At 47.3% G+C, this 24032-nt stretch overlaps 1 protein-coding gene across 5 annotated transcripts in view; it reads right to left on the reverse strand.

Moving 5' to 3' along the window:
* The window catches only part of DCHS1 (dachsous cadherin-related 1), a 179427-nt gene that overhangs the window by 101199 nt on the left and 54196 nt on the right, over positions 1 to 24032 (reverse strand). The window lies entirely within an intron of this gene.

Raw genomic sequence — 24032 nt, forward strand, 5'->3', positions numbered from 1 at the left:
CCATCCCCGGCTTCCTGCATTCACCATGACTCTCAGCCAGCCAGTAAAACAGAAGGTTTATTTAGACAACAGGAACACAGTCCAAGACAGGTCTTGCAGCTACAGACAACAAACAGGACCCCCTCAGTTAGGTCCATCTTGGGGGGCCCCAAGGAGGCCACAGCACAGCCTGGGCTCCCCTCCATCTCCCAGCCAGCTCCAAACTGAAACCCCCTCCAGTCATCTCCCCCAGCTTCCTCCTGGCTCCTCCCCCAGCCTTTGTCCAGTTTCCTGGGCAAAGGTGTCACCTGGCTCCAATCCCCCTCCTGGTTCTCATGTTACATGTTCAGGTATCTGGCCTCAAGGAACGTCTCCCATCCCAGCAAAACTCCCCTGCAACCTTCCCAGGTCAATACTCCCCTCTTCCTGCTGCGTCACTGGCACCTGCACGGTATTCAAATAAAACATTAAGAACATTCCCAGTTCATCACAGGAGCAGCAGTGGGGCTGGAGCTCAGCAGCCGGGCCCATCTCTCCCGGCCATCCCAAGGGCAGCTCAAAACCTTCCACACGTAGGAGGCAGGATGGCCAGGAGTTAGTGGGCTAAGCTAGGACTCAGGAAGCCCAGGTCCAATTCCATGCACCACCAAAGCCTGTCTGTGTGACCACAGGCGAATGACAGCTTCTCTGGGCTGCTGTTCCCATCTATACAGTGGGGATGCTGCAAGGGGCTTAGGAGGGTAAACACTTCATAGATACTGAGATGCTCAGATACTCCTCCCTAGGAGAGGTAAATCGATATCCCTCCCCCATGGGTGATCAGTGCAGTGTTCTCCAAGGGATGGTGGGAGCACTTCCTTCCTTCCAAACTGGAGGCAGGAGGCTCAAACAGAGGTGCTCTCCGCTTGGAGTCAGAGCTCGCCCCAGCACTTGGGGGCGTTGCAGGAAGTGGGGTGGGAACTCAGTAACGGGCATTACTGCCCTCATTCGGAGCTGGCCCCACTGCAGCAATAGGGGCTGCTGTGCTGCTGGTGGTGCCATGGGTCAGGCCGTTACTACTCATAGTTTAGTGGCCTCCCTGTTTCTGGTGCCCATTGTTGTGCTGTCCAGGCCCCCGGTGGTCTTGGGACTTGCTCCAGGAAAGGCCACTGGGCAGAGAGGCTGAACTCCACAGATTTACCCCAGTGTCCTTGCCCAAGCCCAGCCTGGGGGACGTGAGCGTGTCCCACAGTGCAGCACAGGCTGGCACTCACCTGCTGCTCTCCCCCCAGCGCAGAGAAGCTGCAGGGAAAGCAGCTAGCCAGGACTTGCTCCTCACCTTCCACTGAGCAGCCAGCACCTCCCATTGCCCTCTCCCACTGGTCACCCCCCTGCAGCACTGCTGGGGGGCCTGGTGCTGCAGGTGGGGCCCAGAGGTCCTCCTCTTGGTCTCTTTGCAAGTGACCCAACTTCAAGGGGGACAGGAGAGTCACCCTTATTCTGAGCACCCCACTAAGCTCTCTGGGACATAAGGGCTGGAAACACCCCTCCCGCACCTCAGGATCCCATCCTGCTGTTAGGGCCTCAAGTGCCAGCACTCCCAGACCTCTGGCCAGGGCTGCAGTGAGGAGCGGGCTGTCACAGGCTTAAGGGACAGGCTGAGCTGCAGGGCAGCACACCCTGCTCACCTGCTCCCAGCTGGACTACAGCACAACTTTCAGAAAGACTCCTTGGTTGTGAGCTTCTCTGTGGCAGTGCCAGGAGAGGAGCCCCAGCTCAGCCAACTGCTAGGCCCTGAAAGAAGGGGCAGGGGAAGCCAGCATTGCCAGAGCATCAGGGGCACTGGGGGGTTCAGAACCTGCTCCTTGAACCCAGGGCTCCTGGCCCAATATCCTGGGCTCTCGTTTGTGTGGGGAGGCTGCCCCAAGATCCCTCCAGTTCCCTGCAGCTCCAGGTCAGGCACTAATGGCTCCATTCCCAAGAACATCCCCTCCGGGAGACGCTGCCTCGAGCTCATCCCCCACTGAGAGCTCGAAGGGGAGAACAGACCCCAGAAAAGGAGGCAAAAGGGAGGCAGCTGGGACAGGCCCAGTGAAGTTCACGCTCCGTAGCTGAAGCTACTCCCCACACTGGGGCTGGGGCCTCAGCTCCCCACGAGTGCCAGGGAAAGGGCCCAGCTTGGGGCTGCAAACAGCTCTTAGGAGCCTCCTAACCTGGGTCACACGTTAGCCCCTCAGGCAGCCCAGACCCTAGCAGCAATTTCACCACTGCCCTCTCCTGCTGTGAGGCTAAGACTAGAGTAATGGGGAGCCCCCGCCCAGCACTCTTGCTCCATGCCCTACAGGGCTGCATGCTGCCTCCTCCCAACAGCCATGGCTCCCACCCCACTCCCTACAGTGCCCCCTGCTGCACCCTCCCTCCAAAACCTGAGTTCCTGCCCTACTCCCCACAGTGCCCCCCCCACCTCTCCTGCCATGCTCCCTAGAACACCTCTTGGTGAGAGAGAAGGGCACTGAAGTATCCAGGAGCTCCCACAATGGCCAGCACTCCTGCAGGTCCCCCTACTGGGAGAGGCTTGCACTGGAGTAGTCAGGCACTTCCCCACAGTGGGAGCTTTGTTCCTTAGAGCCCTGTGTGCATTTCATAGGGAACTCATTCCCTCCCATCTCACTCTCCTTGCCCCTCCAGCTGCTGGAAGTACCCCCATGTAACAGGATCCCCTTCTCCTGCCACCAGCTACAGAATCCATGCAGCTGCAGGCATCATGAACTCTGGAGCAGCCTTGGGACCCAGCCCCAGCTGCACACACCTCACCTGATGGGCATGTCTCCCTTCATCCATCTTCTTCCTCCTTTCCACTCCCTTTTTTCTGTTTCTCCACTCCCTTGCTCTTTTGTCTTGTCCATCCTCAGAGAGGGATTGGACATAAAGCAAGGAGCTCCTGGAGCAAAGTGGCTCCCAGCAACAGGCGTGCAGAGAGTATGTTAGGTTGGATGAGCGGCACAGGAGATGAGTGGGCAAAGCAGAGCACAGCAGGCTGTGAGAAGGGGTGGCACGACCAGTTGGATTTGGGGAGATCACACAGCAGGCTGATGTGTGGGGCAGAGGGTGTGGGGTCCAGCTGCTTCAGTAGTGGCAAAAGTGAGGCACAGTATAAGCCAGTCTGAGCGCCTGCATCACCCAGCTGGAGAATCCCACCCAGTGACTCCTGCATCCAGCCCAGAAAGCCTGGCTGATCCAGAACAAGTCTTTTAGCAAAACTATCCACTAGCCATTTACTGGTTTTAAGTGATGGAGAATCCACCATGCTGTATAAGGTTAATTACCCTCACTGATGAAAACTTTTAGCTGACCTTTTAGAACCTCTACGGTGGCATTCTCAGAAATGCTCCCAGTTCCACGCGCAGGGTCAGGTAGGCAGGCAGAGCTTCAGAGTCTCAATGCGTGGATGAGATGATGGTGTAGAGAGGAGGGGTTTACGTTCATTAGGAACTGGGGAAACTTTTGGGATGGGGGAAGCCTATACAGGAGAGATGGGCTCCACCTGAACCAAAGTGGAACCAGATTGCTGGCACTAAACATTAAAAAGGTTGTAGAGCAGTTTTTAAACTAGGAGATGGGGGAAAGCCGACTTGTGATAAAGGACGATATTGATATAATAGGCATCACAGAAACCTGGTGGACTGAGAGCAATCAATGGGATACAATCATTCCGGGGTACAAAATATATCGGAAGGACAGAACAGGACATGCAGGGGGAGAAGTGGCACTATATGTGAAAGAAAAAGTAGATTAAAATGAAGTAAAAATCTTAAGCGAATCCACATGTTCCATAGAATCTTTATGGATAAAATTTCATGCTCTAATAAGAATATAACATTAGGGATCTATTATCGACCACCTGACCAGGACAGTAATAGTGATGATGAAATGCTAAGAGAAATTAGAGAGGCTATCAAAATTAAGAACCCAATAATAGTGGGGGATTTCAATTATTCAATTCAGGATGAAATACAGAGATAAAATCTCTCGATACTTTAAATGACTGCTTCATGGAGCAGCTGGTACAGGAACCCACAAGGGGAGAGGCAACTTTAGATTTAATCCTGAGTGGAGCGCAGGAGCTGGTCCAAGAGGTAACTATAGCAGGACCGCTTGCAAATAGTGACCATAATATAATAACATATAACATTCCTATGGTGGGAAGAACATCTCAACAGGCCAACACTGTGGCATTTAATTTAAAAAGGGGGAACTATGCAAAAATGAGGGGGTTAGTTAAACAAAAGTTAAAAGGTACAGTGACTAAAGTGAAATCCCTGCAAGCTGCATGGGCGCTTTTTAAAGACACTATAATAGAGGCCCAACTTCAATGTATACCCCAAATTAAGAAACACAGTAAAAGAACTAAAAAAGAGCCACCGTGGCTTAACAACCATGTAATAGGAGCAGTGAGAGATAAAAAGACTTCCTTTAAAAAGTGGAAGTCAAATCCTACTGAGGCAAATAGAAAGGAGCATAAACACTGTCAAATTAAGTGCAAGAGTGTAAAAAGAAAAGCCAAAGAAGAGTTTGAAGAACGGCTAGCCAAAAACTCCAAAGGTAATAACAAAATGTTTTTTAAATACATCAGAAGCAGAAAGCCTGCTAAACAACTAGTGGGGCCCCTTGACGATCAAAATACAAAAGGTGCGCTTAAAGACGATAAAGTCATTGCAGAGAAACTAAATGGATTCTTTGCTTCAGTCTTCATGGCTGAGGATGTTAGGGAGATTCCCAAACCTGAGCTGGCTTTTGTAGATGACTAATCGGAGGAATTGTCGCAGATTGAAGTGTCACTAGGGGAGATTTTGGAATTAATGATAAATTTAACAGTAACAAGTCATCAGGACCAGATGGCATTCACCCAAGAGTTCTGAAAGAACTCAAATGTGAAGTTGCGGAACTATTAACTAAGGTTTGTAACCTGTCCTTTAAATTGGCTTCGGTACCCAATGACTGGAAGTTAGCTAATGTAACACCAATATTTAAAAAAGGCTCTAGAGGTGATCCCGGCAATTACAGAGTGGTAAGTCTAACGTCGGCACCGGGCAAATTAGTCGAAACAATAGTTAAGAATAAAATTGTCAGACACATAGAAAAACATAAACTGTTGAGCAATAGTCAACATGGTTTCTGTAAACGGAAATCGTGTCTTACTAATCTATTAGAGTTCTTTGAAGGGGTCAACAAACATGTGGACAAGGGGGATCCAGTGGACATAGCATACTTAGATTTCCAGAAAGCCTTTGACAAGGTCCCTCACTGAAGGCTCTTGCATAAATTAAGCTGTCATGGGATAAAAGGGAAGGTCCTTTCATGGACTGAGAATTGGTTAAAAGACAGGGAAAAAAGAGTAGGAATCAATGGTAAGTTCTCAGAATGGAGAGGGGTTAACTAGTGGTGTTCCCCAAGGGTCAGTCCTAGGACCAATTCTATTCAATTTATTCATAAATGATCTGGAGAAAGGGGTAAACAGTGAGGTGGCAGACAACACTGAACTGCTCAAGATAGTTAAGACCAAAGCAGACTATGAAGAACTTCAAAAAGATCTCACAAAACTAAGTGATTGGGCAACAAAAAGGGAAATGAAATTTAATATGGATAAATGTAAAGTAATGTACACTGGAAAAAATAACCACAACTATACATGCAATATGATGGGGGCCAATTTAGCTACAACGAGTCAGGAAAAAGATCTTGGAGTCATCGTGGATAGTTCTCTGAAGATGTCCATGCAGTGTGCAGAGGCGGTCAAAAAAGCAAACAGGATGTTAGAAATCATTAAAAAGAGGATAGAGAATAAGATTGAGAATATATTATTGCCTTTATATAAATCCATGGTATGCCCACTTCTTGAATACCGTGTACAGATGTGATCTCCTCACCTCAAAAAAGATATTCTAGCACTAGAAAAAGTTCAGAAAAGGGCAACTAAAATGATTAGGGGTTTGGAGATATGAGGAATAAGGTGGGATATGATAGAGGTATATAAAATCATGAGTGATGTTGAGAAAAGTTATTTACCTATTCCCATAATACAAGAACTAGGGGTCACCAAATGAAATTAATAGGCAGCAGGTTTAAAACAAATAAAAGGAAATTCTTCTTCACACAGCGCACAGTCAACTTGTGGAACTCCTTACCTGACGAGGTTGTGAAGGCTAGGACTATAACAGTGTTTAAAAGAGAACTGAATAAATTCATGGTGGTTAAATCCATAAATGGCTATTAGCCAGGATGGGTAAAGAACGGTGTCTCTAGCCTCTGTTCATCAGAGGATGGAGATGGATGGCAGGAGAGAGATCACTTGATCACTGCCTGTTAGGTTCACTCCCTCTGGAGCACCTGGCATTGACCACTGTCGGTAGACAGATACTGGGCTAGATGGACCTTTAGTCTGACCCAGTACGACCGTTCTTACGTTCTTATGTTATTTCCAGTCTGAATTTGTCTGGCTTCAGCTCTCAGCCACTGCACCCTGTTCTGCCTTTTGAATGGGAGATTAAAGAGCTGCCTGCTCTCAGAAGTCTCTTCCCCATGCATGTATTTGTTACTGTGATCAAGTCACCTCTAAACAGACTGAGGTCCTTTAGTCTTTCACTATAAGGCAGGTTTTCCAGACTTCAGCTGCTCATTCTTGTACCTCTTTTCTGAAGCCCAGAACAGGACACAGTATTCAGTAACTGTCTCATTAATGACACCTGCAGAGGTCATACCTCCTACATACCCCTACTCAATATTCACCTGCTTGTTAGAGTGAGGGAGTAGCACCATAACAGCAAATGTTGAGAGTTACTTACTGTTAACAGCCAATTTTTCTAAGTGCTGCAAAATCCACATGCTGACTCAGACTGCTTGAAAAGTGCTCTGCCTCAGTGGGGCTCCAGGGTGGGTCACTGAGCCGAATTGGGGCTGTTTACCAAGGGGTTCCTGACATAGAGCAGCCCTTAGAAAATTATGTGATATCAATGTTAGGGTTTTAATTGTTAATATTCAAAATGCTTTAAAACCCACATGCACAGGGAGGTTGTCTTGACAACTGGTATGCTGCAGCATGAAGGCAGACTTTGTTGGTGCCAACTGGTCATTTCAACAACAGTTTCAGATATACAGCCCCTCCTTCAAAATGAGCTGCTTACAATTTTCAAAATATATATGTAAATTGTCTTAAAACTGTGGTGCCATATCAGGGGCTGGAGTAGAGCTTGTGGTGCAATTTTGGAGTCATTTGAGCACATGCATAGGGAGCTTGTTGGTATTCCACAACATAAACTGGGGTAGACTGTGAGGGGATGAGGAAGAGAATGGGTCAGTTCTCACGTCTCAGAGCTCCAGTGTCATTACCATGGGATGGTCTTAGGTTTGTGCAGAATCCCTTCTCCCTGTTAGCCCCCAAAGAGGAGTAGAGCGTCTGCAGTGTGCCTCCCCTCACACTTGGGCCTCCAGCTGATAAATGTACCCCTCACAGCTCCTTGGTTACCACTTTCCCTCTGCACAGCCACTCCAGCCCTACTGGGACCAGGGATAACCAGGTGGAGGGCAAAGCTGCTAGCCAAGACGTGGTGCAGTATGCCCACAAAGTCCCTTCATTCCTACACCTTAGAGGTGCCCTTCAAACATGCCCCCTTCCCTACCACCACCGCCTTGTGCCCTTCCAGCACAATACAGTCTGGCACACATCCAGGGGATTAAATGCTATCTAAATGAGCAATCATAGCACGTAGGACTGGATCACTGTGTCCAGAGTCCTGCTATCACAGGTAACTTCATCATATAATTCTGTTCATAAATATATCAAATTGTATTTTACAATTAGCTGGGTTGTTTGCCCCTGCTACCTGTATTGGGAGGTTATTCCAGAACTGTAGTTCTCTGATGGTTAGAAACCTTCTAATTTCCAGCCTAAATGTTTATACCCATCCTCACAGAGCGTATGGGTTTCTAGTGGGGTCCCGAAGGGATTGGTTCTTGGCCCGACGCTATTTAACATTTTTTCAGAAAAATGCGTAGTCATTATTGTTACATTTGCAGCAGATGACACAAAGATTGGGGGAGTGGTAAATAATGAAGAGGACTGTTCACTGATAAAGAGCAATCTGGATCACTTGGTAACCTGAGGGCAGGCAAACAATATGTTTTTAAATACAAATATAAGGTCATACATCTAGCAACAAGGAATGCAGGCCACACTTACAGGATGGGGGATGTTATGCTGGGTAGCACTGACTCTGAAAAACATTTGGGGGTACTGGTGGATAATCAGTGACCACAAGTTCCCAGTGCAATGCTATGGCCGAAAGGACTAAGATGAGTTTTGGCTGTAGAAACAAGGGAATATCACATTACCTACATGGGGAACAAAAGATTCTAGCACCTGGGAATGTGTTCTCTAGTATACAATTAATCAAATCAAACTGGTTATAGGTAAAACATTATAATAAGCTAGCAGGATTTAGACTGAAAAGATTGTGTGTAAATCACATCTTTACCTGGAGATGATTGACTAAGAAATGGCACACCTACCAGATAAGATTAGTTTTGAACTTCAAAGATTTCACAAAAGCGTTCCAGGGCATTCACAGAGAGTCACTATGGACATTCTTGCAACAATATGGGCTTCCTAGAAAGATAGCGTCATTGCTCAAGACGTTATAGAAAGTTTCAAAATACTGTGTAAGAACAGTAAGTGGAGATATGGATGAGTTTGATATCACTGGAGTGAAGCCAGGTTGCATCTTATTACTTCTTCTTTTCTGCACTGTGGTAGATCACATGATGTGAAGAGCAACATCAAAGGAAGATACAAGAGTTATGTGGAGTAGGAGAAATATCTGATTTTGCAGATGACATTGTTCTGTTGGATGCAGATCGTGATGCCATGAAAAAGACTCTACTATCAATGTCAAATGTGAAGATGCCAAAGTAGGATTCAAAATCAGCCAAAAGAAAATGAAAGTCATGATCATTGGAAGACTTGGTGAAGACTACAAACTCATTAACCAGGCCATATTGTAGGAAGGGGAGATTTTTGGGAGCTCAGAGCCCAGTAACATTCCTGGACCACTGCCCACAGCTGGAATACCAATTGTTATGCTGAGACAAAGTGGGAATGTTCTTAATGTTTTGTCTGAAAACTGCATTTGTGCTTTGGGTTCCCCTATGTGTTATTCAAGTATTTAAGTGGTGAGACAAGGGTGTGTGATCGTCATAGAGAACCCTAGTGGGCAGGTGTGACTGCCATCTGGCTGCCATCATGTGACCACAGACAATGGCTGACACTCTGTAGTCTGCAGGGGCGGCTCTAGGCATTTTGCCGCCCCAAGCACGGCAGGCAGGCTGCCTTCGGCGGCTTGCCTACGGAGGGTCCGCTGGTCCCGTGGCTTTGGCGGACCCTCCCCTGGCAGCCTGGCAACTGATGGTTGGGGGCCATTCTCTGCAAGAATCAGCTGGCGGTGCTGGAGAACAAAGTGAGAGATGGAGGTCAGGCAATCTGTTTGCTCAGAAAAGAGACAAAGGAAGGAGGAGAGCAGCTGTGCGTGACTGAAGCTGGGCTGCTAGAAGCTGGTCAGTTTCCTGGTTGAAACTTGGGGAGAGAGCCCAGGGCTCTGGATCCCACCCCAAGATGGACTTTGCTGTAACTTCCTGATTTCTGTGCTAACAAGATCTGTTCTATGCTGTGTTCTAGACAATTAATCAACCATTCTGTTTTACCTCGCTGGCTGAGTGTCCCTGCTATGAAGTTGGGGGTACATGACCCTTTTGGGGGGGTGTAAGGCTTCACCAGATGTCCTATTCCAGTTGACTCACTGTGGGGAGCTCATGGCATGGAACAGGGGTGCTGAACGGTCCAATGTCAGATCCAAGGAGGCACTGAAGCCAAGGAGCTTTGCCCTAGTGAGAGTGTGCCCAGGGACGGGAGTCACACTACAGAGGGTCCTGTCTGACTTAACATAAGAACATAAGAATGGCTGTACTGGGTCAGACCAAAGGTCAATCCAGCCCAGTATCCTGTCTACCGACAATGGCCAATGACAGGTGCCCCAGAGGGAGTGAACCTAAAAGCTAATGATCAAGTGATCTCTCTCCTGCCGTCCATCACCACAAGTTGACTGTGCACTATGTGAAAAAGAACTTCCTTTTATTTGTTTTAAACCTGCTGACTATTAATTACATTTGGTGTCTCCTAGTTCTTATATTACGGGAACAAGTAAATAACTTTTCCTTATTCACTTTCTCCACATCACTCATGATTTCATATACTTCTATCATACCCCTCCTTAATCTCCTCTTTTCCAAGCTGAAAAGTCCTATTCTCTTTAATCTCTCCTCACATGGGACCCATTCCAAACCCCTAATCATTTTAGTTGGCCTTCTCTGAACCTTTTCTAATACTAGTATATCTTTTTTGAGATGAGGAGACACATCTGTATGCAGTATTCATGATGTGGGTGTACCATGGATTTATATAAGGGCAATAAAATATTCTCAGTCTTAGTCTCAATCCCCTTTTTAATAATTCCTAACATCCTGCTTGCTTTTTTGACTGCCACTGCACACTGCGTGGACGTCTTCAGAGAACTATCCACAATGACTCCAGGATCTTTTTCCTGATTAGTTGTAGCTAAATTAGGACCCATCATATTGTATGTATAGTTGGGAGTATTTTTCCCAATGTGCATTACTTTACATGTATCCACATTAAATTTCGTTTCCCTTTTTGTTGCCCAATCACTTAGTTTTGTGAGATCTTTTTTGAAGTTCTTCATAGTCTGCTTTGGTCTTAACTATCTTGAGCAGTTCAGTATTGTTTGCCACCTCACTGTTTACCCCTTTCTCCAAATCATTTATGAATAAGTTGAATAGGATTGGTCCTAGGACTGACCCTTGGGGAACACCACTAGTTACTCCTCTCCATTCTGAGAACTTACCATTTATTCCTACCCTTTGTTCCCTGTCTTTTAACCAGTTCTCAATCCATGAAAGGCTCTTCCCTCTTATCCCATGACAACTAAATTTATGTTAAGAGCCTTCATTGAGAGACCTTGTCAAAGGCTTTCTGGAAATCTAAGTACACTATGTCTACAGGATCCCCCTTGTCCGCATGTTTGTTAACCTCTTCAAAGAACTCTAATAGATTAGTAAGACACGATTTCCCTTTACAGAAACCATGTTGACTTTTGCCCAACCAGTTATGTTCTTCTATGTGTTTGACAATTTTATTCTTTAGTATTGTTTCAACTAATTTGCCCAGTACTGACGTTAGACTTACTGGTCTGTAATTGCCAGGATCACCTCTAGAGCCCTTTTTAAATATTGGTGTTACATTAGCTAACTTCCAGTCACTGGGGACAGATGCTAATTTAAAGGACAGGTTACAAACCATAGTTAGTATTCCACAATTTCACATTTGAGTTCTTTCAGAACTCTTGGGTGAATGACATCTGGTCCTAGTGACTTGTTGCTGTTAAGTTTATCAGTTAATTAAAAAACCGCCTCTAGCAACACCTCAATTTGTGACAATTCCTCAGATTTATCACCTACAAAAGCCAGCTCAGGTTTGGGAATCTCCCTAACATCCTCAGCCATGAAGATTGAAGCAAAGAATTCATTTAGTTTCTCTGCAATGACTTTATCGTCTTTAAGTGCTCCTTTTGTATCTTGATCGTCCAAGGGCTCAACTGGCTGTTTAGCAGGCTTCCTGCTTCTTATGTACTTAAAAAACGTTTTGTTATTACCTTTTGAGTTTTTGGCTAGCTGTTCTTCAAACTCCTTTTTGGCTTTTCTTATTACATTTTTACACTTAATTTGACAGTGTTTATGCTCCTTTCTATTTACCTCACTAGGATTTGACTTCCACTTTTTAAAAGATGCCTTTTTATCTCTCACTGCTTCTTTCAGAGCGGCTCCAGAGCACCCAGCCTGTGCACTCTGTGACATGCTCACCACTGAAAGGAGCTAGAAAGGCCATTTCTGAAGCCTTAGCACAACTAACAGACCAGGAGGGGAGAGGACGTGAGTGACCATGAGGAGTAAACATGACCCTGTGCCCTCCTGACTTGAGCTTTTGCCGAAGCGTGCGGTTTTGAAAGATGGAAAGTCTGGCAATAGTTAAATATTGCTATGTGAAATACAGCTGGTTAACTGATAGAAAATTCCCTGCCTGACAGGCTGGAAAACTACAGGTTGGGAAACTCCACACTTAACTTAGCTTCTGCTCAGCAGCTGTTGTTTTTTGATGAACAAGCTGTGTAATACTAACAAATTGTATATATAAAGAGGAAGAAATCTGAGATTGGTGGACACTTGAAGGCTTTGACACCTCTCAACTTCCCCTGCAGATGGAAAGCTAGCCACTGCACATCTACAGTTATTCACTTGAGATCTCCTCAAAACCCTGGGTAAATATTAATCTGAGGTATCAGAGGGGTAGCCATGTTAGTCTGGATCCGTAAAAGCAGCAAAGAATCCTGTGGCACCTTATAGACTAACAGATGTTTTGGAGCATGAGCTTTCGTGGGTGAATACCCACTTCGTCAGATGCATGTACTGGAAATTTCCAGGGGCAGGTATATATATGCAAGCAAGCCAGAGATAATGAGGTTAGTTCAATCAGGGAGGATGAGGCCCTGTTCTAGCATTTGAGGTGTGAAAACCAAGGGAGGAGAAACTGGTTCTGTAGTTGGCAAGCCATTCACAGTCTTTGTTCAATCCTGAGCTGATGGTGTCAAATTTGCAGATGAACTGAAGCTCAGCAGTTTCTCTTTGAAGTCTGGTCCTGAAGTTTTTTTGCTGCAGGATGGCCACCTTAAGGTCTGCTATAGTGTGGCCAGGGAGGTTAATCTGAGGGTAATTTGGGGTGTTTAATTAACCTGTTGCGCATGTAAGTACTTGAGACTAAATAAAGTGTTAAGTGAACGCACTCTAGTATCAATCATCTATCAGTTGGACAGCTGTGTCCCCACTGATTTATTTCCTGCCATCGCCTCACCAAGAGTAAAACTTACCAATGGCTTTGGGTTCAGAAATCACAGATAACAATACAGCTTGGAAGCACAGTCAGTGCTGATGGCCAATTCCATAAGGAGATGAAAGCAAGAATTGGGAAGGCAAGTGGGGACTTTTTCAAGACTGGCAAATATTTGGAAAAATAAGGAGGTTCACACATGAACCATGGAAGTCCTACAATGTTATTGTGATACCCACATTGTAGCATGTTTCTGAAACTTGGCAAATGCTAGAAGCCTGCAACAGGAAATTTAACACATTTCATCTGAGATGCTTACAGAGAATATTTCATGTCCACTGGTGGAAAAAATAAGTGTTGCTAAGGACTGGTCAAAATACTTTAGAGGCAATGATTCAAGAAAGAAGGCTGAACTGGTTTGGCTATGTTGTACAGGTGTAAAAAAAGACATTCCTAGATAAGCTCTAGACTGGATACAACTTGGTGGAAAACAGAAAAGAGGAGGACAAGAAGTAACATCATAAACTGTGACAATCAGGGTGCAGACACCCCAAAGGGAGAACAAAAGGTTTAAACACATTCACAGTCCTTCATAGCAGTAGGTAAAAAATGGTTGTTCACCTTCTTGTAACTGTTGTTCTTCGAGATGTGTTGTTAATGTCCATTCCAACCAGGTGTGTGCGCACGCACGTGCACGATGGCAGGAAGATTTTTCCCTTAGCAGCATCCGTCGGGTCAGCCTGGGCGCTCCCTGGAATCGCGCCCTCATGGCGCCTAATATATAGCCCTGCCGACCTGCCACCCCTTCAGTTCCTTCTTGCTGGCTACTCTGACGGAGGGGTAGGAGGGAGGGTATTGGAATGGACATGAACAACACATCTCAAAGGACAACAGTTACGAGAAGGTCAGTAACCGTTTTTTCTTTTTTGAGTGCTTGTTCATGTCGATTCCAATCAGGTGACTCCAAAGCAAATTTAGGAGATGGGGTCAGAGCTGTCCACTGACTGGAGTACTGCTCTACCAAAGGCCACATCATCTCTGGCCTGCCTAGTAACTGCATAGTGTGCAGCGAAAGTGTATATTGATAACCATGTCACTGCCCTGCAAATTTCCTGGGTGGGGACTTGAGCCAGGAAAGCTGTTGATGAAGCCTGCGCCCTTGTAGAGTGCGCCGTCATCGGGGGCATTGGGATCCCTGCTAGATTGTAGCAATTGGTAATGCAGGCCACAATCCAGGATGAAATGCGCTGTGTTGAAACAGGCTGGCCCTTCATCCTGTCTGCTACAGCAACAAAGACCTGTACACATGACCTGCTGGGGTAGGGGGGCCAGATGCTGACATCGGCACCTGGGCTGTAGGTGCCTGCATCGAGGTCGACGTCAACAACGGTGCAGGTGTGGGAGACAGGTGTGTCGCTATTGTGAAGGCCGTGCCGAAATCAGAGCCAAGCATAGTGCCAGAGTCGATGACGGTGCCGTAAGGAAAGGTGTTGGGACCATAGGTGCCGGGTAGGCGGCACAAATGTGGCGGAAGCAACTGAAGACGTCGCTGAGCATGGGCCCTGGGTTCCTCCCTAGCTGTGGTGATAAGCCCAGGGAGTCCAGAAGGGCCACTGAGGCGGGTTCTACCACTGCGGAGGCACACACCTGATGCTCCCTTCCGTCTCTGTCCGACCTCACTCTACAGTTTCTGCTCCAACTTGAGTGATAGGAGTTGGGCTCCAACTCCAAGCTCTCAGACACTGAAGACCATGGAGGAGCCGATCCTTGGTGCCTTGAATGCTGAGAGCTCTGGGAGTGGGAAGGCTCTGTGTCGGAGTGTGTAGGTGCCGATGGATAAAGCGAAGGAGAGCGCCTCGACATCATAGCAGGCTTTCCCTTAGAATGCACCAGAGGATGGTGCTCCATTGGCGCTGAGGGTTCCTCTCTGGCAGGTGAGAATGGTGCTGTCAAGTGGAGGAGATCTCTGGCGGCCTGGTATGCTTCCGGCATAGATGGGAGCTGAAGCTGCTGTGCAGGCATCGGAGATTGAGGTGGGGCTGGATTCAACTGCCTCACCTGGACAGGAGTCAACATGGCCCCAAAAGGAGACGCTGGAGAGTGGCCTGCCTGGGATCACACTTATCGAGGCTTAGCGGGAGGAGAACGGTCGTCTGGCTTTTTCTTCTTTTGGAGGCATCGGCGAGTGAGAGCAGTGCCTACTATCAGATTGGCCCCATGAGGAGCCGTGCTAGTACCGAGCATCCCTGCAGGAGTCCTTCCTCAGGGCTGAGGTGCTCCATATTGAGGACGCTGCCACAGGGGTTGGGTCTCAAACCCAGGTCGGAATGGGGGCGCAAAGCTGCCTCCATAAGGATCACCTTCAGCCGCTGTTCCGGTTCTTTAAGTGTTCTTGGGCGGAACTCGCAGCAGATCTTGCAACGATCTTTCTGATGGATTTCCCCCAGGCCCCTAAGACATGTGCTAGCTCCCTCCTATAGCTAAGGGGTAAACTGGGAAATTGTTTTAAGGCAATAGGTAACTCTTATTAGACATTTTTTTTATTTAATATGAAAACGTAAAGCCTGAGGTTGTGTCTTTGTTTATTTTCTGTGTAACTTATATATGTTTGCTTTCCCTTTACTATTTCTTCTTTCAATCTGTGTTTTTTCTATTAAATGAACTTTTGTTTATTTTTATCCCAAGCAGGTTTCTGGTGTGCCTTCAGCCCAGATGTCAAGTAATTAAGAACTCAGGGAGAATGTATTAGGTGAGACCCGGGACTGGAAGGGTGGTTTGTGTCACCCTGCAAAGAGTAACTAGGCTCGTGAGAGCCAGGGTGAGACCTTGTGTTTGTGGGCAGGCTGCAGGTGTCAAGGAATTGAAACATAGCAGCACAGCACAAAGGCCCTAAATTACAGGCCAGGCAGTGACAGAACCCCTTATTGGTCTGCGAGGACCCCAAAATGTCACAAAAACCATTGAAAAAGATGTTGTTGTCTTGGAAACTGACTATAATGGAGAAAGAAATGTGGTATTAACCAGATAGACGTGGAAACACTGGGTTGCTTCATGTGCCACAAGGCACAAAAGCATCTAATCTAATCTAGAAGTCAAAGGCCTAACATGATTCAATGGCTGGAAGTTGAAGTTAGACAAATTCAGATCGGAAATAAGGCACAAACTTTTAACGGTGAGGGTAATTAACCAGGGGAGTGGCGGGGTGCAGAGTAAAATCTCTGCACAGGTGCTGCTGGATCTTGGAGGGCAGGACCTGCGGGCTGCTGGGGTCTCCACCAGCTAGTGCCCCCATCTCTGCCCCTTAAGGAAGGACGAGAGCATCCTGCAGTTGCAGCCCCCCCCGCCCCGCCACATACTGGGGCCTCTAATTAAGGGTGCAGGGGGGAGGCCACCCTGGTGCAGCAGAGCCTAAATGGAGGGATGGGAGGAGGAGGGCAGGGGGGTAGCTCCAGCAGGCTCAAGAGTGAGGGAAGGAGACAGACTGGAGCAGGGGGAAGGAAGAAGCATGGGGGCCAGGGCAGGACTGTCGGGACAAACACATCCAGCCGCCTCCACTCTCCTGCCAAAGGTCCCTTGCACAGGGCTCACACTAGCTGTGTGCTCACAAGTGGCTCCTCTGCACTCTCCAAGCCCCTGCCCAATTCTTCCTTGGGTACTTCCCCCAAACCTGCTCCAGGCACAGCTCTCCCTGAAAAGTCGGCGCAAGACAGGATCCTTCCTGGTGGCCATGGGGCCAGGCTTGGGGAATGCGAAGCATTTGGGAGGGGCTCCAGCAGCAGAGCCCCCTAATCCCCATTAATCCTGCACAGGGAGAGGGACCTGGGATTAGCTGGGCGAGCCTCAGAAACCCGCATTCCAGCAGGTAGGGCCCTGGATCAGGGTGACAGCTCACATGGCACAGCCCCCTCCCACACTCCCACCCCTACAATCCAGCAGGTGCCCTGACATAGCTGAGCCCCAGCAGGCCAAGGTACCAAGTCCCTTGGAATACCCTCTGGTGCAATATGTACAGAGTTTTCCCCTGCCCCCAGTGCACCCTCAACAGTGCACCCCCAGCATCCCTCTGGGTCAGCTCCCTCTAACCTCCACTGCACCTCTCTGGGTCTGCTCCCCTCTCTTCCCCTGGTACCATGCTGAGTCTGTTCCCCCCACACACCCTGGCATCCCACTGGGTCTGCTCCCCTCTCCCCCTCAGCACCTAGCTGGCTCTGCCCCCCCTTCCTCACCTCCAGCACAGCACTGGGTTTGCTTACCCCTCCCCCTAACACTGCCCTGGGTCTACTCTCTCCTTCCTTCCTCTGGCACTGCGCTGATATTGCACCCTCTCCCCCGCCCCCCAATCTGGGAAAGGTGACATCAGAGATGAGAATGATCAGAGGTTGGAGAGATTCCTGCCCAGGGAGCGAGTGACCAGGCCAGGCCATGCCAGGCCCGTTAGTGCCACAGGGGATGGACTAGAGGGAGAGAAATGACTGGCTAGAATAGTGTCTGACTGGGGCACATCCTATGTCATTCCAGCCACCATCCAGAAATGGGGGTGGGAGGTGTCACTGACAGGGAGAAAATTTATACTCAGGCAAAGGGGGGAGGGATAGCTCAGTGGTCTGAGCATTGGCCTGCTAAACCCAGGGCTGTGAGTTCAGTCCTTGAGAGGGCCATTTAGGGAATTGGGGTAAAAATCTGTCTGGGGATTGGTCCTGCTTTGAGCAGGGGGTTGGACTAGATGACCTTCTGTGGTCCCTTCCAACCCTAATCTTCTATGATTCTATGAAATGTTTCTAACCCCAGTGCATAACTGGCTTGTGGAACTCACTGCCACCAGGTTCCCCGGGGCAGGAGCCAGGAAGGTCCTGGCATCTCAGTGGCTAACATATCTTGGCATTACATTATGGAGCTACAGAATCAGTTACAGTTGATGGCAGTGCCTGCCTATCAGGTTCTGGGCACTTGCTAACCACTGACTCCCTTCTCTACTACTACATCTCAGAGTTTGTCCCTACTCCTCCTGCCACAGGAGAGAGCCCACCCCTAGCTGAGTAGTTGGGGCAAGTTATCTACCTCGGGTAACCCTGAAGGCATTGACCACCCATTGCATTTCCACAGGGTGAATTTGGCTCTGATTGCCCATGGGGGGAGGTGTCTTGCAATTTTAGAGTACAGCCAACTCCTATTTTATCACAAACCCAGTGAGTTTGGGTTATTTTGAGCTTCTTTTGATCTCAGAATCATTGGGAGGTAGGGGCAGGGCAGGGCCACTACTCTCTTTATGTCCTCCTACAGGAGTGGAATGAGGCACAGGCAGCATATATGGCTTTGACAGACCCTGCTAGTCAAAAACTCTCCAGCCCCATGCACACGTGCACCCACATTGGGAACCACACTGACTACAACACCTCGAAGAACAGGGTAAAGAACTGTTCCTTCCAACCAGGAGACTGAGAGAATGGCTCTTAAAATAAAAATTCAGATTCTGTAACATCTGGATTCGCCACACAGGCCACAAATGTGCATCATTTGGGTCAGGCAGAACCCACCCGGCAGCCCTGGCCCCTGTCCTGAATGACAGCTGCCACTACATCATGGGATCTCTAAAACCAACAACTGTGAACAGCTTTGATAAGCCTGCCAGAATTGCTCCACTGGATATTAGGAGAGTGGTCACAAGCAAAATAGAATGATTACAACAGGTTGGCGATACCAGACATCCACTATATGGCCACACAGCAGCAGTTAGCTGCCTGAAGTCACAGAGAAGCGTCCTAACTGGAACAGAACTGCTTACAGAATCATCAGTGGCTACATGACTAGAAATGTGGCGCAAACAGTCTGAAAACAAAGACGTCAAATGGCACACTGACATTGCCAAATGCATTCCCACAGGCACAGAGAATGACTGGTCAACCTGGAGATGTTTAAAATCACCTCCGAACAAGAGTTGGCAGGACAAAAGTCCATATGCGGAAGAGCGGCTATTCCAAAAACCTAGACATATGTGACCGTGGTGAAACACAATAGCAGACCTTAAGGTGGCCATCCTGCAGCAAAAAAACTTCAGGACCAGACTTCAAAGAGAAATTGCTGAGCTTCAGTTCATCTGCAAATTTGACACCATCAGCTCAGGATTGAACAAAGACTGTGAATGGCTTGCCAACTACAGAACCAGTTTCTTCTCTCTTGGTTTTCACACCTCAACTGCTAGAACAGGGCCTCATCCTCCCTGATTGAACTGACCTCGTTATCTCTAGCTTGCTTGCTAGCATATATATACCTGCCCCTGGAAATTTCCACCACATGCATCTGACGAAGTGGGTATTCACCCACGAAAGCTCATGCTCCAAAACGTCTGTTAGTCTATAAGGTGCCACAGGATTCTCTGCTGTTTTACAGATCCAGACTAACACGGCCACCCCTCTGATACATGGAACATCTGTTGGTTTGCCAGCTCCTGGAGGAACCATGCACCACAGAAGATCTCACCAGAGCTCCAGTCCAGATATGGCATGTGCCTGACACTAAAAAAAACTGATTGAGGTGGAAGGACATGAGAAGAAGAAGCCACACTAGTCTGTCTCCAGTCTCTGATGGAGTCACACTCAAATGCTTCAGAGGAAGGTAGTGTTGCCAGTTTGAAGCATTCAAATAGCATGAGATTGGCCTGGCCTTTTTAAAAATTGTGATTTAAAAACAATCTGCTTTCTGGCCTTTTTAGCCTTTGGCGAAGCCACAGCCAGCCAGCCAGCCACCCACATGGCAAATGAAATTAAATGTTGGGAATTGCAAAGCAATTCACATTGGAGGAACAGTATCAAATCTTTCATATACATACAAGGGCCTAAATTAACTATGAGCTCAGGGAAGGGAGCTGGGTACCACTGTAGGCAGTGCAACGGGGATCTCTGCTAAAAGTACAGCTGCAGGTGAAACAGAAAACAAGGGGTCTGAATGCATAAAGGACAGAATAAGAATAATACAGAGATTATTCTAATGCCCCCTGTATCAATCAGTGGTGCAGCCCCATCTGGACACTGTGCAGGACTAGCTCCCCATCTCACACAGGATAGTGCAGAGCCCGAGGCTGTCCCTGTGTAAAGCTGTGTAAAGGCAGTCTAAGCAATAAGGCTTTGGAGCTTACTGCCTCTCTGGGCTGATGTAATGTCATAAGTTGGTATACCAAGCGCTCAGACAGTGGGTTCTGTATGTTTTAGAAGGACAACATTGTGGTCCCAAGTGGGAGTTGGGTCTCTGACTGGAGGGCATAATGGAAGCCCTTGAAGAATTCTGATGCCATAGGGTATGAGCAGACTGAATATGACAGTATCAGGGCGTGACATATAGATATCTCAGCAAGGTGAACTTTAAGGATATTAAATGACAACTGTACATGTTTCAGGACCATCACATTGTCCAAAATCTTCCATATCAGGGACTCTGCTGGGTCATTGTCATTTAAAGCTGTCCATACGCCCAATTAAGGAAGAAGCCACACTGGTTAAAAAACCAATCCAGTTTAGAGAAGAAGTGAAGGCTACTATAAAATATTACACACACACAACGAATGGGGAAAGGGGAAGTTGCCAACACTGAATATAAATCAGAAGCTAGAAACTGCAGAAAATTGATAAGTGTAGCAAAAGGACACAAGGAGAAAGCTATGGCCAGCAGAGTTAAGGACACTTAGAGGAAGGTTTTTTTAAAAATGTATTAGGAACAAAAAGAATCCTAGCAATGGTATTGGTTCATTATTAGATGAAAATGGTAGAATTATCAATAATAATGCAGAAAAGGCAGAAGTGTTAAATATATAATTCTGTTCTCTATTTGGGGAAAAAAACAGATGATATAGTCATATCAAATGATAAAACTTATCAGTGAGCGGCTGTATTTACAGTGAAGTCCCACGAGGATTGGTTCTTGGCCCTACACTAGTTAACATTTTTATCAATGACTTGGAAGAAATCATAAAGTCATCACTGATAAAGTTTGCAGATGACACCAAAATTGGGGGAGATGGAAATAATGAAGAAGTCACTGATAGAAAGCAGTGTATTGCTTGGTAATCTGGGTGCAAGAAAACAATATGCATTTTAATAAGGCTAAATATAAATGTAAATATTTAGGAACAAAGAATGTAGATCGTACTTACAGGATGGGGGATTCTATTCTGGGAAGCAGTGTCTCTGAAAAAAAATTGGGGGGTATGACAAGATAATCGGCTGAATCTCAGCTCCCAGTGTGATGCTATGGCCAACAGAGCTAATGCAATCCTGTGATACATAAACAGGGAATCTTGACTAGGAGGAGAGAGGTTATTTTACCCCTACATTTGGCACTGGTGCTATCCCTGCTGGAAAATGGTGTTCAGTTCTGGTGCTCACAATTCAAGAAGGAGGTTGGAGAGGGTTTAGAGAAGAGCCACAAGAATGATTTAAGGATTAGATCACAGTCTAATAGTACCTACATGAGAAACAAATATTTAATAATGGGCTCTTCAGTCTAGCAGAGAAAGGTCTAGCAAGATCCAATGGCTAGTTGAAACTAGACAAATTCAGACTGGAAACAAGGCATAAATTTTTAATTGTGAGAGTAATTAACCAATGGAACAATTTGCCAAGGGTTGTCATGGATTCTCCATCTCTCACAATTTTTAAATCAAGATCGGATTTTTTTTCCAAGATCTGCTTTAGGAATTATTTTGGGGAAGTACTACTGTGACAAAGTGGGACTGTTCTTAATGTTTCCTCTGAATACTGTGTAGATGTCTCAGTTTCCCCTAAGCATTTCTTAAGTCTCCAGTGTGCATAAATGGCTGACACTCTGTTTCCTGGCAACAGAGACTGCCAAGACTCATCAAGCCCTTGGAGCGCTACCCCTTCCTGCTTCTCCACGTGGGCACCAATGATACTGCCAAGAATGACCTTGAGCGGATCACTGCAGACTACGTGGCTCTGGGAAGAAGGATAAAGGAGTTTGAGGCACAAGTGGTGTTCTCGTCCACCCTCCCTGTGCAGGGAAAAGGCCTGGCTAGAGATTGTCAAATTGTGGAAGTCAACAAATGGCTACGGGGGCGGTGTCGCAGAGAAGGCTTTGGATTCTTCGACCATGGGATGGTGTTCCAAGAAGGAGGAGTGCTAGGCAGAGACGGGCTCCACCTAACGAAGAGAGGGAAGAGCATCTTCGCAAGCAGGCTAGCTAACCTAGTGAGGAAGGCTTTAAACTAGGTTCACTTGGGGAAGGAGACCAAAGCCCTGAGGTAAGTGGGGAAATGGGATACTGGGAGGAAGCACGAGGAGGAGAGAGCAAGAGGGGAGGACTCCTGTCTCAGACTGAGAAAACGGGACAATCAGCGACTTATCTTAAGTGCCTATATACAAATGCAAGAAGCCTGGGAAACAAGCAGGGAGAACTGGAAGTCCTGGCACAGTCAAGGAATTATGATATGATTGGAATAACAGAGACTTGGTGGGATAACTCACATGACTGGAGTACTGTCATGGATGGATATAAACTGTTCAGGAAGGACAGGCAGGGCAGAAAAGATGGGGGAGTTGCATTGTATGTAAGGGTACGTCTACACTACCAGATTATTCCAATTTTACATAAACCGGTTTTGTAAAACAGATTGTATAAAGTCGAGTGCACGCAGCCACACAAAGCACAATAATTCGGTGGTGTGCGTCCATGTACTGAGGCTAGCATCGATTTCTGGAGCGTTGCACTGTGGGTAGCTATCCCGTAGCTATCCCATAGTTCCCGCAGTCTCCCCCGCCCATTGGAATTCTGGGTTGAGATCCCAATGCATGATGTGGCAAAAACAGTGTCGCGGGTGATTCTGGGTAAATGTCGTCACTCATTCCTTCCTCCGTGAAAGCAACGGCAGACAATCATTTTGTGCCCTTTTTCCCTGAATTGCACTGGCAGACGCCATAGCATGGCAACCATGGAGCCTGTTTTGCCTTTTGTCACTGTCACCATATGTGTACTGGATGCCGCTGACAAAGGCGGTACTGCAGCACTACACAGCAGCATTCATTTGCCTTTGTAAGGTAGCAGAGATGGTAACCAGTTGTTCTGTACTGTCTGCTGTGCCATTGTAAATTGGTGATGAGATGACAGTTATCAGTCATTCTGTACCATCTGCTGCTGTCATGGGTGCTCCTGGCTGACCTTCGCTGAGGTCGGCTGGGGGCACAAAGACAAAAATGGAAATGATCCTCTGGGTCATTCCCTCCTTTATGTTGTATCTAAAAATAGACGCAGTCCTGCCTAGAATATGAGGCAAGTGTACTAGAGACCCAGTGTACCAGAGAGCACAGCTGCTCCATGTCAGATCCCACAAAAATGATGAGCTGCATGCCATTCTAGGGGGTGCCCCTGCAACAACCCCACCCGCTGCTTCCCTCCTCCCCCAACCCTTCTGGGCTACTGTTGCAGGGTCCCCCCATTTGTGAGATGAAGTAATAAAGAATGCAAGAATAAGAAACACTGACTTTTTAGTGAGATAAAATGAGAGGGAGGCAGCCTCCAGCTGCTATGATAGTCCAGGCAGGACATTAAATGGTGGCAGGGAGAGGAGCCCAGCATCCCCCTGCTATGATAGTCCAGGCAGTACAGAATCTTTTCCTTAGACATGAAAGGGGGGGGCTGATGGAGTTCAGTTCCCAGTTGCTCTGATGAGGACGGTTACCAGCCGTTCTGTACCATCTGCCAGGAATAACCAGGAGTCATTCCTATTTTTACCCAGGCGCCCCCGGCCGACCTCACCTGAGGCCAGCCAGGAGCACTCACGGGATGATGACGAGGATGGCTACCAGTCCTACTGCACTGTACCATCTGCCACCGGGGAAGGGAGGGGACAGGATGCTGCTGTTCAGTGCCCCAGCACCGCGTCTACCAGCAGCATGCAGTAGACATACGGTGACATTGAAAAAAGTCAAGAAACTATTTTTTTCCCTTTTCTTTCACGAGGAAGGGGAAGGGGGAGTAAATTGACGAGAAATACCCTGAACCACCCCGGACAATGTGTTTGACCCTACAGGCATTGGGAGCTCAGCCAAGAATGCAAATGCTT

This window comes from Gopherus flavomarginatus, chromosome 1 (genome assembly GCF_025201925.1).
Source record: "Gopherus flavomarginatus isolate rGopFla2 chromosome 1, rGopFla2.mat.asm, whole genome shotgun sequence".
Lineage (NCBI taxonomy): Eukaryota > Metazoa > Chordata > Testudines > Testudinidae > Gopherus > Gopherus flavomarginatus.